We start from the raw sequence: 14,484 nt of genomic DNA, 5'->3' as shown, positions 1-14,484 counted from the left end.
AGAATAGCAGCCAAGAGAAAATGGATGTCTGGTTCAGTATACATCAGTCTTTATTACCAAAAATCTCTCGAAAAAAACTACATTGGTAGGGTATTCAAAATAACCTAACTGAATTAGGATACTGTGTCTTACTGAAAACCAAAGTAAAGAAAACAATACCCCAGGGCCATACAGGTTTCTTTGAAAGTGCCGTATGTCTGCAGCCTTCTTGTCTTTGGGAAATGAAGAGAGAAGATGGCCCAGCCAGGCTCTCAGGGGAGTCTCCAATTGGCCATCCCTATGCGGAGGTACGAGTACACAGACTTTTCACTTCCCTGATGCCCAGAGCTTTTGGGGAGTTTTGTCAGCAGAAGAGACTGAGCAGGAGGGAGAGAATTCACAGAAATTTTACACTCCTTTTTGCTACCAGGGAAGTGACTCTAACTGAATTGTAGTGTCTCCCTGTGGGTCTTGTATTCACAGAATCACAGAATCATTAAGGTTGGAAAAGACCTGTAAGATCATCAAGTCCAACCATCAACCCAACACCACCATACCCACTAAACCATGTCCCACAATGCCACATCCACACGTTCCTTGAACACCTCCAGGGATGGTGACTCCACCACTTCCCTGGGCAGCCTGTTCCAGTCTTTCACCACTCTCTCAGTAAAGAAGACACCAACACCCACCTCTCTGCAACCCCCTTTCAGGTAGTTGTAGAGAGCGATAAGGTCTCCCCTCAGCCTCCTCTTACTCAGGCTAAACAGCCCCAGTTCCCTCAGCCGCTCCTCATAAGACTTGTGCTCCAGACCCCTCACCAGCTCCGTCGCCCTTCTCTGGACACGCTCCAGCACCTCAATGTCCTTCTTGTAGTGAGGGGCCCAAAACTGAACACAGTATTCGAGGTGCGGCCTCACCAGCCCCGAGTACAGGGGCACGATCACCTCCCTACTCCTGCTGGCCACACTCTTTCTGATACAGGCCAGGATGCCGTTGGCCTTCTTGGCCACCTGGGCTCTATTCAGCCGGCTATCGTCACTGGGAAGCTGCTCTTCTCAGAAAGAAACAAAGTTAAGAAATTTTGTAGCTTTGTACCATAGTCCACTGTAAATCCTGACGATTAGACTCCCAGCTTCCAAAAACTTAAAATAGGTACATGTAAAACTGCTAACATTTCCTGGTAATTTTTATTTCCTTTGTCTTTTTCCCAAAACTTAATTAAATGGTGATTCATTTTTACAAAAATTAGTCTTGTTCAATTTAAGCTTCGGAGGTCTTTTTGGAATGGAAAAAGGCTTTGGCTTCACAGAATCAGAAGCTTAAAATTACCTAGGAAATGTAGAAGAAAAATAAATTTTAAATTCCTAACTGGTTTATGAGGAGCCCATCAAATTGAGATACTGCCCCTTGAAGACCTGAGACAACAGCAATGGCATTTGCCAGAACTTTAATAATATATTAGAGTAAAATTCTTATTATGATTTATTATGTCTCATAATAATGTACTTGGAAAAGCAAATCCAGCCTCATGAGTATTTAGCATTTGAGGGAGATGCTAAACATTTATAACATAATTTTAAAAAATAACATTTCTGATGTGCAAAACTGAAATGCATTGAAGATCTCTTAATAATGTTAACACATCAACAAGGAAAACCAAATTAAACTCTTTACAAAAGTAAACCAGATGTAGTAACTAAAATCAGTGCAAAAAAGTAATTAATCACTAAAATATAATTTAAAGTAAGATTTAATGTACAATAATAATTTATGAAATGTAATAGTTATGTCAGTAGAGGGTAAAAAAATACTTGAAATTTAATCGAATTCCAAAAACCAGCTTGTTATCTTCTTATCTGATTGTTTTTAAAATGCTACTAGACTTCCTGGTGAAAATCCTCCAGAAAGTGTTGGTTTCTAGGACTTCCTTTATGATCATTAATAACTTCTGTATATTCCTCATTTGGCACAAGCCCTAGAGATGAGTGACAAGTGTCTGAAAGTAGCCTTTGCCCAATATTTCTTCTGAAACAATGATATGGAGATCCTCCAGACATTAAGCCAAGGTTTTGAGGATTGTGGTTTTGGATTTCAACACCTAAATCATACCTGTGTCACACTTTGGGCACCAATCCCTTTTGTAGATCATGATATAAGTAAAGCAGAAGTCGTCAGCAAACTGAACCTATGTCTCTTAAAGGCTTAAATTAGTACAGTCATCATGGGTCCACTCTTCCCCTCATACAAATGTGCTAAATATATATTTAAACATAGAGCACTCTAAAAATAATTCTCTATATATAGAATCACTGCAGGTAAAATAAAATATGCCAATTCCTTGCCTTAGAAAATAGAGCCATTTTTAACAATGGAGACAGAACCAATGTTGCCTAGGGCAATGTCGAAATGAGTTAACAACAATCCTACCAAGCGACTGTCATCATTAAAGCATATTATTTAATATAAAGCTTGTGTAAATTAATCCAGATCATATATAGGAAAAGAAGGATGTCTAATTTCTACTTCTAAAGGAAAAACTTGACATTTTAATTCAGAACTCTTATGTTTCTAAGAGTCCTTGACTTATAATGATAGGTTGTGTTTTGAATAAATCAATCGCAATGTTCTCCACTGGGAATATGTAACCCACCTCAAATCTCAGATTTCACTGCGTACCACTAGCATATTCGTGTCTTCTCTACAATTGCAATTATTTATAGAAAATGGAAGAATCAAAAATAACTCCATTTTCAGGATTATGTCTGGACGTGTAAAATAACAACTATTCAAGGCAGTATATCTACTTCGTCTCACAGACGTGAGGACTGAGGGCAATATTATTTCATGAGAAAATATCTTGGAATTTTGCCTAGCTTTTGCCTGCCCATACTTCATTTTTGTTCTGTTCCATAGTTGTCTTGTGTGTATTCAGCCTAAAATTCTACTCCTTAAATGGGCAAGGCCAATAAACATCTCCCAATCTACTTGACATGATGAGTTAAGAGATGAGACTGACCTGAGGATTAAGAGATGAAGAATGATTAAGATGGCAGGAGTTAGCTTTTGCTGGGACATAACTTTGTATTATTTAAAACAGCAAACATTTTTTGATCACTCTTTTTTTTTCTCAGTAAATCCCCCACTGCCTCCCAGGAGCTTGAATAAGCCAAATTCAAGGTATTACAGTAGAACACTGGTTTTAGAGGAGAAAACATTTATGTTTGTAAGTCATCTTTCTTTTGGCATTGTACGCCCTACAGCAAAACAACAAGAAGCATTTCTCTCACTTTCCCCAGTGAAAGTCTCGTATCTGCTTTTCTCACTGAGAAGTAGGGTTTTTGTAAGGGGAGGTTTGAAGTCAATTTAACAAATGACTCTTTTGTTGGGGTTTTAGGCCAATGACACATGTTAGCTTTTGGGGTCTGTTTTGTTCTGATGACTTTTGCCTTTCTGCTGGCTGACTTCACATAAAAACTCTGCTTTCGCTATGTCTTTGCAATGGTTGTTCCTCCTCTTCCAACCTTGAGAAGATGTAGATTTACATCAACTGAAAAGAAGAAAATTTAATTGAATTATCTTATTATTTTTCAGTGCTTTTCTCATGTTCTGAATTTCTCTTACCTCTTGCTTTTGTGTTCAGCCTCTCTTTGTTTCTTATTTGCTCTCATTTTTTTCTAGTGCTCTGTATTTCATAGAAGCAATAGCAATGGAGTAAATGCAAGATCTTTATGTAGGCATTAGCATGACAGCTGAACTTCTTGAGTGATCTCTTTGCCCAGCACTACTTCTGTATCAGCCAGATTCACTATCAGGTTTTACAAACTGTGTCTTATTGACTAAATCACACAGATGAAATAAAACATTTTCACCTTTCTCGCTACATACTTGCAACATGCAGTCAGTGTGGAATTTTACCGAAAGCAAGCTTTTTGCAGTAATGTTCTGTTTGTCTCTTGTGCTTTCAGTACTAGGCTCTCAAAATACCTTGTAAAAAGCAAGGACTGGATTTTGATGCTCTCATTAAGTTGATGCTCAGAGCATAGCTGAAGGAGTGCAGAAAGGTCAGGAGGATAACCTGTGCACAGCCTCCATAAAGGCTGGCCATAGCAGACAGTCCTGAAGCTGATGATGTGGAGCAGTTTCTCCCTCCCAAAACAAGTAAAGGAGAAACCCAGACTGGTCCAGCAAATCCCTGTGCTCGCAGGAGCCCTCCCAGCAGGCACAATTCACACTTGCAGCCTTGCATCAGGGTGAAACAAAAGGCACTGAACACCCAGCTAATGTTACATTCAGCATGGGATAAAGTGCAAAGCAGAGCAAAACAGGAGTGAATTAATATTAGCATGAAACCTTGATTGCAAAGACAGGAATATTGACCCTATCATAAGTTAGTAAAAGCATTTGAAAACATTTCTAAAATACCCACACAGACCTCTGTAAATTGTGCTCTAAGTTGATAATGGTACACTCTGCGGAGGTTCTTCTTGTGATTCATTTTCTCTTGTGCTATAGGAAAAATTATAACCGCTCTTCCACAGAGAAAAATTCACTTCATCTGACCAAGCACAACATCTTCAATGCTTATGTTGAAAGAGCTATCCAAACTTTATCCAAAGTGGAGAGAAATAGACCTTCTAAGTCCTGATACATATCACCCTAATGGAGCTGTATAAATCAGGGCATGTGAATCACTGTGTAGAAATGCCATTAGGTGTAAAAAGAGCCCAAGATGACTAACTGCACCATGGACACCGAGTGTTAGAAGAGATGTTTCCTAGAAGGATCTCTGACTGCCTCCCCTGCTGCCTTGATCAGCAGTCCAGGGCAGGAGAAATAATTCTTTTATTGTTAAGATTAGGTCCATCTCCCCTTTCAGTTCCTTTAATTTTAATATTTTATATTCACATCAAATAGCAGTGTCTTATTTTTAAAACGTGAATTCTATATGAAATCAGTGCTCTAAAGTCATGTCAATAGATGAGTTTTGTCCCATCCTCAGTTTCACCAAACAGATATACTTGAACACAGCTCCCTGTTTGTGAATTCCCAACAGCATTGGAACATAGCAAGGCATGTCTTGTCTGAGCATCTGGCTTTGGATTTAAACCGCACTAATTGCTTTCACCTCTTCCCAAACATAGACAGATAGGGTACTGTGTTCACTGAAAAATGCCACTTCCAGCACATGGTTGGCATGATGTTTTATAAAATTTGCTTTAAAAATGTATTTCTGACCAGAAACAGTACACCAAAATACTTCAAGCATCTCTCCCTGCCCTCCATATGACTCATTCTTGCACTTAGAGATTGGAAGCTATTTTAGATAAATAGGATAAAGAGAAAAGAACTACGAGATCAGGCTAATTTCACATATGGAGGTTTGTACATAAATACATTCCTAGTCTGACTATGTGATGTCAGCAGATCCATTAACTTCAAAGTGAACTGCACCTGTAACTACATTTACAAGAATATAGTATTAATTAAAAATACACATGCTATGGGGTGTTTTGTATGAAAGAATCCTTTCCACTTCTCCCATGTTGTTCTAACAGTTATTAATTCTGTGCAAAATGTTTAAGAGGTTTGGACTAAAATGCATTAAAGAAATCTCTTTCATGGCAAGCTAAAGTATGCATAGCAAATGTACTGCAGTTTTGTCTCCAGTAATTGTAGATCACAGTTTTTAAAGAGATCTATTTCACTTGATCAGGTAATCACACAAATTAGGCCATGTTTGCAGTTCATCATAAGACTAATCATGAAAATATATGAACCATGCTGCATTTTTTTCTCTCTTTTTTAACCTTAGTAGAAGACCTTGCCACTGACTTTATTTGTAGAAGAAAAAAGCCATTAGATTATATTATGAGTTATTGCTGTTTATTACTTGTATTACAGTGGCACCAGGCTGCCTCACATTAGATGACATTTCCATTATATAATAACACATTATAAACTTCAGGTAGATTACAGTCCAAAGTGGAAAGGCAGATCAGGGAATTACTCAGAGTTCCTCATTTCCAGTGGAAAGAAAAACAAAAAACCTGATTGATAATATGCACTCCGGAACTGAAGCGATATAACTAACTGTAGACATAGAAACAGTCTCCTTCCTGGTCAGAAAGTATAGAGGCTCTAGTTTAATATTAAGCACACACTACTCCTTTTGAATAAACAAGGACATACTTTTAAGATGAAGCATGTTCTCCAGGGCTTTCTTAATTGGCAACCAAACTAACAGAGTTTATGACATACAGGATACAGGATTTCTTAAATCACAGTGAAGTATATCAGCTCTAAGATTTCTCTATCTTCCATGAAAACAATTAAAAAATAATATTTTTAGATATTAGATACTCACATTAATTTCTGTAATAACTAAGTACATAGTTACATGTAAAATGGTATCTAACATAATCCCTTCCATTTTATTTGTTACCATCAAATAGAATTATATTTTCCAGAATCCAATAATCCAAAAATATATAGCTGAGCATTTCTGAGAGGGTGCCTAGAGCTGAGAATCTTACAGCTTGACTGGGACATGAAGGATGTCAGCTAAGGCAGATGGCAACAGATGAAAAGATAGTGTTTGCTGTTAGTTTGATAATAAGAGAGTGAGTGCTCCAAAGTTCACTCACAATTCTCCAGTATCCTGCAATAACTAAAAAGTCTTTTCACAGCAACACAATAACACATTTTATATAAAAGTTACAATTTGGTAACCTTTCACAATTTCACTGCCTCCATTTCATTGCATAGGACCATGATGAAGTCCCTTTGAAATGCTGAGAGATAAGAGACCAAAAAAAAAGAAAAGAGAAAGATGGACAGAAAGTGTGGGAGGGAATAAAAGGTAAAAGGTTGCTGCTCAGGGATCTAAATTAATACATTATTGATCAAAACTTGAATCAGCAAAGTTCAGTGATTTGGTCACAACTGGCCTTTATTCTTTCCATCAATTCATATACAGTCAATATCCTATTATATTGCTACTTTGAAAAGATGTCTAGAGGAATAATGTGCTTGAACAAGCATTTCAGTTAACATATCTGACTGTAACTAAGGGATTCATTTTTTTTCCGGTTATCAAAGAAATAAATAGGACCTATAAAACACACAAATGGCACAGGTACTACTGCAACAGTTTGGGCACTAATATGTAGCTGACATTGGTGAAATCTGTACCAGTCTCTAGCTTGAAGCATGAAAGGATGATTTTATTTTTTTTTAATATACACTGCCAGAATCAATGCTTCCAGTTCTTATTGATTTCCAAGGAAATAATACCTTCTGAGCACCTTAAGCCAGCGCTAACATGTTATGTAACTTCATTCACCGTATCATGTTGAAATTAGCATTAGGCAACTATAGCTCAGTGTAATTAGCTGTGTATATTAGATGCACAGAAATGCACCCTGTAGTTGATTATACTACTTTTCAGCCAGAAGTGGCTGACATGCTTACATTTATCCAGTGCTCTGTGCACTAGTATCAGCTAAGTTCTCTGTGTCTGTGGTATTCCCCCTCCGGGTCAGGCAGTGCCAGGGTGGCACAAGCACGCTGCAGGTGAGATGCACCCCACAGCCCTGCTCGGTTTAGTGGGAGCACTCCACATCATCACTGGGGCTCAAGTGCCATACAGGATCTACAGGATCACTGCCAGTGGAAGTGATAGCGTACTGAGTGCTGCTGGGATTCAGAGCAGTTTGCCCAGTAAGGTACAAAACAGCCAAAAAAGAAGGTATTAGTTATGATACAGTGGAAAAAATGTGTCAGAAAAAGGGTCTTCTCGGTTAGAAACCAATTATTGCTAATAGTTAAGAATATGCTATATAGATAACCTAGAAATAATCTGTGTATTATATAGATGGCGGTTAGTAGCGTAACAGTGAGTGTTAGATGTGTTGTTTGTGTGTTCAGTTACAAGGAAAAAATACTTAATCTTTTGATCCCTTGGAAAATGCTTATTTGAAGACAGCTGGACTGGGAACAAAATACTAGGCAAACTATTTCATTTTGCGTTTTCTATTGTATGTGCAATTAAATAAAAAAGATAGTTGTGCTGTTGATTAGCTATGGACTTGTGCAACACCTTCTGCTAACTTGCAGCAGATCTGGCTGTATAGAGAAATGGAAGTGTTCAGAGAAACATGTTTTCCTTTTCCCTTTCTCATTCCATTTCCCTTTTTTTAGTTTTCCTTTTTTACTTTTCCTTTCTTTTTCTTTTCCTTTTTCCTTTCTTTTTCTTTTTATTTTCCATTTTCCATTTTTCTTTTTCTCTTTTTTCTTTTCTTCTTCTTCCCTTTTTTTTTTTTTTTTAATAGGTAGAAAAGCAGGAGAAGCTGCAAGACAATGAGGCTAATACCAAACAATAAGGCAGCATTCCCATCCCCAGCAAAGCTTTGCTAGCTAGCCAGACTTAATGTCAGAAGCCCTGTTAATGTAATGTGACAGGTATGAGTGAGCCAAGCAGTCCAGCTTTGGACTACTCCCTACCTCCTTCCCTTCCCTCTGCATTTCTCATAAAGGGAAGGGAAAGGAGTGCCTGCCTGGACGTGCTGCTGGGGTGGGGATGCGATGGGGATGGGGTTATTATGGAAGGACAGCAGCATCCTGACCTTGATTTCAGCAGAGAGGAAATCCGTGTTCTGATGGTCCATAAGCTTGACTTGTAAATGCTGAAATGGTTGGCTGTTTTATATTAATTGCCATTTAAATCAATTCTTGCCATCTACTACATGGATGACAACTTTCTGCTGCTAGTGCCAGGCTCTTACAAGCTGACTTCTCAGCTTCCTTCCCCCACCCTTATGCTGTTAGTGGTGAATATGAGCGCTGATGAATATGAAACTGGAACTTCTGCATGTTGTAGCAATAAGCTCATTAGAAATTCAGTTTACAGCCTGACCTCTGTTCTCCAAGGAGGTTCTAAAGAACTTATTACCAGTTTGGTTTTGCTGTTTGCTAGTGCTTGTGAGCATGTATGTACAAGAAATTACATTAAAATGATATATTAATCTACTAACATATTAATCTTCCATCCTGTGAAAGTTCTGCTAGAGAATCACTGGAGTATAAGGAAAAATGAATTATAAACAACAGTACTGAACAGAAAGAAGGGACTATTAAAAATGGAGCATTTTAATTGACCATTACAGCCTTCTTTGGCACTTCACGTTATTTCAAGGGAAAGGCAATAAAAATATCTATTTCCTAAAATGAGAGATACGTTATCCATTGCTTTATAGTTATAAGTAATTCCTGTATACGTTTCCTTACCTGCTTCCAGTAGTAAATCTGTAAGTATGAACCCTTTGTTTAATTTCTGGTTTTTTTAATTAAAGATAATAATTCAGATAACAACATGTTCATTTGTCCAAACATTAGAGCAGTAGCTGTGGGATACAAGACTAAGCAGAGTTTAAGCAGTTTACTGTCACATGGTGCATTTTACAGCAGTTGTGAGGGGTGCCATGCATAGTTGTTATGAAAGCTTCCTTTTAGACCTCATTCTAATTTGACCCATCTTTTCTCGAACAGTTGAACTGTCTTTTATGCAATTTCATTGTTTGTTTATTTGTAGTGGACCATCCCAAGTCTTTAGCTATTGGCATAAGCCCAGTGAGAAATAGTTTGTTGGATTTTATGTTTGTTTTATCTGCCACTGTTTGTTACTTGTTGTTCATGTCTCAAGTGCTGCTTAGAAAATTATATTGCAAAAGCATCATTTTGGTGGCTATATTGTTCCACACATGCACAAGGATACCACCGGTTTCACCCACACCCCAAAGGACCAAGGTAAAATTTTAGTTTCGCATTCAGCCAGAAGCTTGAACAAAAGTGTTTCTTTCAGATAGTATGTCTACTGCAAATTTCTTGGTCCGAAGCAGAATGCACAAAATTGTATCAGACGGCTCGCTCCACAGGCCAGAGAAAATAGTCAGCAGTGGTAGGTTGACTCTGGCTGGATGCCAGGTGTCCACAAAAGCCATGCTATTACTGCCCTTCCTCAGCTGGACAGGGGAGAGAAAATATAACAAAAGGCTTGTGAGTCGAGGTAAGGACAGGGAGATCACTCAGCAACTACCAGCACAGGCAAAACAGACTCGACTTGGGGAAATTAGTTTAATACATTACCAGTCAAATCAGAGTAGGATAATGAGAAATAAAACCGAATCTTAAAAACACCTTCCCCCCACCCCTGCCTTCTTCCCGGGCTCAGCTTCACTCCCGATTTTCTCTACCTCCTTCCCCTGAGCGGTGCAGGGGGATGGGGAATGGAGGTTGCAGTCAGTTCATCACACCATGTTTCTGTCGCTCCTCCCTCCTCAGGGGGAGGACTCCTCACACTCTTCCCCTGCTCCAGCGTGGGGTCCCTCTCCACAAACTTCTCCAACATGAGTCCTTCCCACAGACCACAGTTCTTCATGAACTGCTCCAGCATGGGTCCCTTCCACAGGGTGCAGTCCTTCAGGAACTGACTGCTCCAGTGTGGGTCCCCCACGGGGTCACAAGTCCTGCCAGCAAACCTGCTCCAGCGTGGGCTCCTCTCTCCACGGGTCCACAGGTTCTGCCAGGAGCCTGCTCCAGCACAGGCTTCCCACTGGTGCCTCCTTCGGGCACATCTACCCACTCCAGCTGGGGTCCTCCACGGGCTGCAGGTGGATATCTGCTCCAGCATGGACCTCCCTGGGCTGCAGGGGCACAGCCTGCTTCACCATGGTCTTCAGCACGGGCTGCAGGGGAATCTCTGCTCCGGCAGCTAGAGCACCTCCTCCCCTCCTTCTTCACTGACCCTGGTGTCTGCAGGGTTGTTCCTCTCACTCCTCGCTTCTCCAGCTGCCGTTGCGCAGTTGTTTTTCCCCTTTCTTAAATATGTTATCCTGGAGGCACTACCACCATAACTGATGGGCTCAGCCTTGGCCAGCCGGCTGGCATTGGCTCTGTTGGACACAGGGGAAGCTTCTAGCAGCTTCTCACAGAAGCCACCCCTGTAGTTCTCCCGCTACCAAAACCTTGCCACGTGAACCAAATACATCAGCAAAACTTAGAGTGTGTTTTGTAGGACACCTTATAAGATAAGGAAGTAGGGCATAGATTCCCATGTTCAATAGCTCTGCTTTATAACCAAACACATATATGCCAAATCACATGGAAATGTGCAAACTCCTTAAACACTATATAAGAGGAACTCCTCTTAACTCTTCTGGCAACAGAAGATTTATGAACTGAAATTATTTTAAAACAATGGAGATCCTTTAAATAAAGGCTGTGAGGCTTCAGAAGTTCAGTCTGGAAGAGTACAACAGGTTTTCAGTGTTTCCTATTATTGATAAACTCAAATACCAGGTTGTCACACCATTTGGGTATGTAGTGAGTCTCTGAGGCAGGGGAAGGGGTGGAAGCAGGATGACAGGAGAAACACAGCAGAGACATGTGTCTAAGGTTACTGTGGTGAGAATGATGGTAGTTGTTATCATGTTTTATGTAGATAGACTCCAAAGTCTTATTATGTCCATCAGTCCAAATAATCCATGTGGGGTGTGATTTACATAGGCTATCACTCTCATTGCTTCACAAGATGCCTCGTCCCACCTTAGTACTAGTCGTATTGCAGGTGGTGCAGCAGCAGTTTGGTTGCCACTGGCAGTGGTGTCCCTGCGTATTGATTCGTGTCAGGCCATGTGCGTATGTAGAAGCAGTGACCATTCCTCTCCTACTCTGATAACTGCATCCTTACCCTTCTCAGACACACACCTCCGAAAATCCTCGCTGTCTGCAGACCTTGCTGGTCCCCTGCATTTGCTGAGCTGCACTCCCTGCTCCACCAACTTCTCTAGAGCTCATCAACCCTCTTCTCCTACCTTATCCTGCCTTGCCTCTTCTCCAGTCCTGAGCAGAAAATCAATATTCTAGCACTTGTGGGCTCTGAACAGATCACTTGGCAACATTGATCTGGAAACCTTTTCTAGGGAGAAAAGGTTTGTATCTCTGTGATAAAAGCTCCCCTAAGAATGTCTGCCAAGTGTCTGGGCAGAAAACACTTCAGTACCTCTTACAGAATCTACATGACCAGCCTAAAAATGTCAGAGGGAAAAGGAAAAGCAATACACACCATTAAAAGTAGCCTGTGAATTTGACATCCAGTTTCTATGGGAACTGAGTCCTTTTTTTGTTTTTCAGGATAGACTGATTTACGTGTGAACTTTTTCTTTTAAGATGGTTGCATATTTGAGATAATTTATTTCCAGTGATTTATTTCCAAAGCAATGTTTCTGTTGGTGTCTAATGTTATTGATAATGTAGATATTTATTGGTGTCTCTAAAGGTGGTAAATTAGTACTCAGAACTACAGAGAACACTCATTATCTCTGCAGCTTATAACGATGAAATATAAAAATACTGATGTGCAGAGATGTCCTTCGAACACATTTTGATGCCTTTATTAAAATACAACTAAAAGGTATTGCATAAAAAAATAACCACAAATCTAAATATACCCCATTAAAATCTCACCATAACTATTCACACTCTTGCTATGAACATCTTCCCTTCCTAGTGCAAAATTCAGAGCTCTCTGGAATCACTTGGGTCTTGATCTCTGAAAACCATTCAGAAATCCAAGGACAATTACGATGGAGTTATTCTGGTTCTCATTGACAGCTGAAAAAAACCCTTCTCTGTCTTTATTAAAGATAATCATTATTATTTCATCTGTTAATGTCGGTGGCAGAAACACAATATTATATTCTGTTGCCTTTCAAGGTGTTTGGAATAGTAAATGAGTTACTTTTCCCTAGAGATTTGAAAATAAATGTCCTCTGGAAATCTGGCAAGATAAAAGAGCTCCAGACAATACCAAATTAAAGCCCAGCATACACAGTTTTTACTTTGCTGATGTGAAACAAATCATATACTTCAAAGCATTTCATTTTTCAAGGTCAAACTGAGGACCTCGTTGCATTTTCCTGTACACTTCAATGACTAAACAAGCAGCTCAACCCACTTGTTGCCTTTGAAAATCTCGGTGAAGGGCTTTCCCAAGCAGACTTCCAAAGCGGTCCAACAATAGAACAAAGCAAGTTTCAGTGGCTTCAGGAGCCATAAAACAGCATGTCTTTATTGCAGGGCAACGTTCACCAGTGAAGAGAAAAAGTCGTGCATGTGTTTCTTTGGCATGGCCATCTATTAACCCAATTTCTTCTTTCTTACCTTTTCCCTACTTAAAAGAAAGGAAGTGTTCAAAGGCTACCTTGCTAAAGGGAAGTGTTTCTGGTTACCTAGCTACTGGAAACATATACTCATCTGTAACAATAAGAAATACATTTCGACAGAGCCATTCTCCTTCAGATGTTTCCAACCTTAGTATCTGTTGGCAGCTGAAAGCTTGTTGTAAAAGTAGTATAGTTAAAACATGTATTCTCTAATGCATTTGTAGGCCTTGCTTTAATTTAAGTTGCCTTTCAAAAAAAAGATGTGTTACATTTGATTTTATGTTAAGACCCTACAACATGTTTCAGCTTTCACTCTGTTTACTGTAAGAAAGTGCTATCGTGCACTGGTATTATCAGTCCTTGTAGGATGTATTCTTTCCCTCCACAGCATGACTTACCTCTTCTTTGCTAGAATGTGCTTCTTTAATCCACTACTGAGGACGTGATGTTGCTGTGTTTTAGCTGGTTTATTTTGTGTTTGGTAAACATGAAAAATGGGCTTTGCCACTTGAAATCTTAAAAGCATTTGTGAGACTGGGCTGCTTACTGTGCTGGACACATACAAGCTGCTGACTCTGTTTTTTTGCAAGCGTCTATAATCACTATCAGCATTTAATTTCTATCCTCTGTTCAGTGGTTGAATAATTCCAGGATATTGCTTGATGAGGAAACAACGGTGTTAGGACAATCCTCAGGTTGCATAGCAAAGTCAGTGTCCCAGCAATTGAGAGTCCACACAAAGAAAAGGCAGGAAGACAAAGTACTTTCTTGCCTTTCTGGGACACTCTGGTCCGGACTCCATCCTTCACTTGATCTGTACACTTATTTTTATTACCATCATTTTCTTTCTTTTACAGTACTATTAATTTTCCACAGACAGCACTGTTCATTTTATACCTATGTGTATATTATGCGTGCTTTAAAAAATGGCAAAAATAAAAATTTTAAATGTTTTATGAATGCCTGAAGGCCCCCTATTAATATCCACAGTGTGGTATAGAGCAGGGCTGCCAAATAAACTTAGACCATTAGCATCTATTCAGTTGTCTTGGCAACAGAAGAAGGAACCTCACCTCACAGCAAGACCGTGCTGAATGCCCTAACTGTTTGTGACTGATTACAGTTAGTTACCTGCTACAATCTATGAAATGTATGAAGATTTCGGATGGGATTGTCATTCTGGCTATGGTAGGATTTGCAGTGTTCAATCTTTTTGAAATGCTACACATAAACTTATTTGCTTTGCTGGACTCCGGCCATGCTCAGCTCTTTTTTTTCAAGT

This window comes from Gavia stellata, chromosome 8 (assembly GCF_030936135.1).
Source record: "Gavia stellata isolate bGavSte3 chromosome 8, bGavSte3.hap2, whole genome shotgun sequence".
Classification (NCBI taxonomy): Eukaryota; Metazoa; Chordata; class Aves; order Gaviiformes; family Gaviidae; genus Gavia; species Gavia stellata.
The sequence above is the reverse complement of the archived record's forward strand: the minus strand, read 5'-3'. Positions refer to the sequence as shown.